Genomic DNA, 4,855 nt, shown 5'->3' on the forward strand with positions numbered 1-4,855 from the left:
TCTCTATAGCCCCTTCTCTTCTGCCCTCGCTCCTCTATATCTTTAATCTCTCTCTCTCTTTGGGTTCCTTCCCTTCTGACTTCAAACATGCTCTCGTTTCCCCAATTCTGAAGAAACCCTCTCTCGACCCCTCTTCTTTGTCTAGCTATCGTCCAATTTCTCTTCTTCCTTTTCTTTCTAAGGTCCTAGAACGGTTCGTTTATTCTCGCTGTATTAAGTTTCTTGAAGCCAACTCCATCCTAGACCCCTTCCAATCTGGCTTCCGCCCACGGCACTCTACAGAGACAGCCCTCACCAAGATCTCAAATGATCTCTTGCGGGCCAAGGCAAACGGCCTCTACTCTACAGTGGTGCCTCGGGTTACGAAATTAATTCGTAACGCGGCCGCTTTCGTAACCCGAAAAGCCTTCGTAAGCCGAATTGCCATAGGCGCTAATGGGGAAAAGCCGCGTTTCGTGCGAAAAAGCCGAAAAAAGCACCAAAAATTTTCTTCGTATCCCGAAAAAACATTCGTAACCCGGAACAATGATTTCCTATGGGATTTTTTCGTATCCCGAAAATTTCGTAACCTGGGTATTTCGTATCCCGAGGTACCACTGTATTCTCATTCTTCTCGATTTGTCTGCAGCCTTTGACACTGTTGATCACTGTCTCCTGGTCGATTTACTTTCTGACCTTGGGTTCGCCGACTCTGCTCTCGACTGGTTTAAATCTTACTTGTCAGATAGATCTTTTGCAGTGGTCACGGGTGGTCAGACTTCATCCTCTGTTCCGCTATCTGTTGGAGTTCCCCAGGGCTCTGTCTTGGGTCCCCTTCTGTTCTCTCTATACACACTGTCTCTAGGTAAACTCATCAGTTCTTTTGGTTTCTCCTATCATTTGTATGCCGACGACACTCAGCTGTATCTCTCCACCCCTGACCTTTCGACGGGGCTTGAACAGCAAGTTTCTTCTTGTCTGACTGCCATCTCTCAGTGGATGCGGCTTCGGCGCTTGAAGCTCAACATGTCTAAGACTGAGCTTCTCGTCTTTCCACCTAAACCCACCCTTCATTATTCCTTTTCTGTTTCTGTCGACGACACTTCTATTCAACCGGTTCATCAAGCCCGCAGTCTTGGCTTCATTTTTGACTCTTCTCTGTCATTTATTCCCCAGATCCAGGCCACCGCAAAGACCTGTAGATTCTTTCTCCACAACATTGCCAAGATCCGTCCATTCCTCTCAATCTCTACTGCCAAGACTCTAGTCCATGCCCTAGTGGTTTCGCGACTAGATTATTGTAACCTCCTTCTAACATGTCGTAAACTGCAAATTTTGAAAATAATTTTTTAAAAACCTGAAGTAAATGGAAATTCACTTTTGGTTTTGGAAAAAAGGGGGTTCATGTTACATAGGGGATGTGATATATTTAAAAGATGTTGCAATTTGCCCTCTCCTGTTATAGCATAATCATATCACTGAGGAACAACAAATGTCAAAATAATTCCCAATACTGTGGTCCTTGGTGCAAAATGAGTTAGGAAGACCAACATAGAGAAGATTTAGGAGGTTAATTAATTCCATAAGAGCTAGGTATTCATAAGACAATATCAGTCTGAATGTGTTGAAGAATAAGACATAGGCTGAACGGATGAGGCAATTTAATGTCATCTGTATAAAAAAAAAGTTGCTGCATTAAAAAACAACAACAAAATCTTGAGATATACCAACAACCAACAAATTATTAACAAAAAAGATACAAGTAAGCTAAGTCTGAAAACAAGAAATGACAGAACTAAAGAAAATGAATGAAGAGACAGCTAAGGATGAAATGATTTGTGGGGTCAAATACACTATAAAGAACCAATAATAAGAACAGAGAGGAGGGACAACATAATGTTAAGGTAAGTCGTGCATATTTTTACAACATTCCAGCATGGTTAGAGAGTTGAACTAGAATTCCAGAAAGGTTTGAATCCTTGCACAGCCATGGAAATCCACTGGGTGACCTTGGGTGAATCACCCTCTCAACCTAAAAGGAAAACATTGGTAATCCTCTTGCCAAGAAAACCCTGTGATAGTGTAACCATTAGTCATAGTCAACTTGGAGATACATAATAATAATTTGTACAAAGTATTGTTTCCAAAAAAATGAAAAGGATAGGAAGCAAGCAGAAAAGGTTTCAGAAGTCTTAAATTCTTTTCCAACATGGTTTGAAGTGAGAATGACCAGCCTGTCTCAAGTAATTGTAAGAGAAACATGAGAAGTGAAAAGAGAAGATAGGATCCAAATATGGTCTGTGTTTAAGGGGAAAAATGTTTCTTAAGAACAGAAAGATCTAGATGATTTTTAAAAGGATTTTAACGAAGAAATGAACAATGCAAATTAAAAATTACAAACAATTGAGAAACGAAGAGTGGAAAACCAAAATGGGAGACAGTCAAGAGGAGGAATTGTGAGGTCAGCAGTACTAAAAATAGAATAAATATTTGACCATAAAACATTTAGTATTTAAATGGAATTACCAACGAAGAAATCATCATCAAGAAAGTATTGTCATAGAGCACATTTAGCTGGGTGTTTGCAGTTCCATCAAGGAATGAGTAAGAAAATGGATGATGAGAAGATACTTATAGGAACTTTGGTAAAAGGGGAGTTCTTTAAGGATTCACCCATTCTTTCAGCTAAATAAAAATCTTAGTTACTCTGGGAAAACAATAATCATGGGAGAGAAATAACCAAAAAAAGTTGGTGAAAACCATTTCCCCCATTGATATCTTTATGCTTTACCTTGGCAGTTTCCTCTTTTTGTCAGTTGTTCTTGGTTCAAAGAATAAAAAGACGGTCCCAAAGGTTTTTTCAGGCCATGAGAATCCCTGTACATTTCGCAGCTGGTTTTCCATGCCTTTTGACCCACAATGAGAACAGAATGTGCTTGGGCAGACAGAAAGGGAAGGGAACTTATGTTCCCTCATGATCAAGCCTCCATCCCTTTTGCCTCTTTGGCTCCAGTTACGAGCTCTGCCACTATGTAGTATAGCAGGCCAGTTACATCCCAAAGAACTGCGTTTCTTCAACAGTAAGGCAGGAATCAAGATTCCTACATTTTCTCCCCAATTAGTTGTACTGGTATGGGAACATTAACATCATGAAGAAACAGGCATAAAGAACTAGCAGCAAAACTGAGCAGAACATTTATCAAGAGAATCCTCTAAATAATCTACATGAAGATGAAAATGACCAAGAAAAATGGGGATGGAATTAATTTTTCTCTGCATCTGCATCAGAACTGGACTCAAAATTGTGTTCAAAAACAAAGAACAAGAGCAGGGAGAGTAGCAAACATCAACAATGCAAAGATGAAAAGATTATAAAGGATGAGTACTTCAAACAAAGATATTCAAGGAAGAAAAGTAACATGAAATTGATAAGAGGAAGAGAAAAGAAAACATGGTTAAGTGGGAAAAGACAAGAGGCCTAAACAAAGGCATGGTGGAAGTAACTCACATGAAGAATTCCACGTCTTAACAAAGTAAAAAAAATGAAAGAAACCGGGCTAGAAAAAGGTGGGGTAAAACACTTGCCTTACTTAATCAGTGGCAGCAGAATATACTAAAAGATGTCAGTAAATGATGTGGAACTGAAGCAACACTGAGGGAGAAAATTAATAGACTGGAGATAAGCACAATGTCATTAGCAGCAAAAAAGTAAAACAGATGATCACCCAACAAGTTATAAAATGTGGCAGAAAATAAGCAACTGCACATAAACCAAAAGATAAAACTATAAAATGAGCACGCACACCCACACCCCCCAAAAACATATTAAAATGACTGCCACGCACTATGGTTAACAATTGCCTAGGTAATGCCCATGTCCTTGAAATGCACTAGCACAAATAGGGAGCTATAAAAAAGCAATAAGGAAAGCTTCACTTCCTCTTTATCAGAACAGCACAGACCTCTTCCCAATAGGGAAGACGGGCAAAGAAATCCACAGTTGTATCCTTTGCAAGTCTGAGACACTGCACAATTCTTCAGTCTATATTCAGTGAGAGGCTGAGTCCCATTAAGAGCCGAAAATTGTTCCTAAACCTACATTTAGTACTTACATTTAGTTGGCTGCAGGAGAGTACTGTACTTCCAAAGAACTACTGGCCATCTTTGTCAGTATCTGCTCAAAGGCAATCTCCTTCAAAACAATAGTTCCTCAGAAGGGTTCTGGAGAGAAAGGGGCGACAGATCAAGGTGAGAGTGCTCAGTCCCTGATGGTAAGGTGGTAATACAAAATAAGAGACTTGCTTGGACTGTCAACTAACTTTTATTTATGTGCTCGCCATATAAATAGCTAAAGGAGGAACTTGCAAACTTTTCCTATTAATAGAGGCAAACCTGTGCATGCATTTATTTTATTTAACTTTCTTAAACTAGCATGTTAATCTTTTCTAATGTTCTGAATTTTTCAGGTTTTATCTAGAATGTAATGTTAGCATAGACATACATAGCTTCAATGTTCCTTTCTTCGTTGTAATAAAAGTAGTGCTAAACCAATATCAAACATTTCCTTCCAGGATACACGAAGGACAGCTTCCTTTTAAACACATGGATTGTGAAGATGTTACCAATGCAAGTGTTTGTCTTCCTCTGGAAGCTGGTTTCACATGGTGGCTTAGATTTTTCCATCTTTGTATCTAGCACCATTTGAAATCAGTGTTCTAGGAGCAAGAATTACAGCACATGATGTGGAGGAGATCTAGAAGCAACAGCACAGTTGTCACCAATGGTAAATTTGGGTTACATTCATTTGGTATCTCTGTTAATATGAAACAATGGTAAATTTGGGTTACATTCATTTGGTATCTCTGTTAATATGAAA

General features: G+C 39.2%; 1 long non-coding RNA gene across 1 annotated transcript in view; it reads right to left on the reverse strand.

Annotated features, from left to right (window-relative positions):
• Window positions 1–4,135: 4,135 nt before the first annotated feature.
• LOC121927971 overlaps window positions 4,136–4,855 on the reverse strand; it is a 16,278-nt gene continuing 15,558 nt past the window's right edge. Inside the window, exon 3 of the long non-coding RNA XR_006103414.1 lies at window positions 4,136–4,200. This is a non-coding gene — a long non-coding RNA (uncharacterized LOC121927971). The remainder of the gene's footprint in view (window positions 4,201–4,855) is intronic.

This window comes from Sceloporus undulatus, chromosome 4 (genome assembly GCF_019175285.1).
Source record: "Sceloporus undulatus isolate JIND9_A2432 ecotype Alabama chromosome 4, SceUnd_v1.1, whole genome shotgun sequence".
Lineage (NCBI taxonomy): Eukaryota > Metazoa > Chordata > Lepidosauria > Squamata > Phrynosomatidae > Sceloporus > Sceloporus undulatus.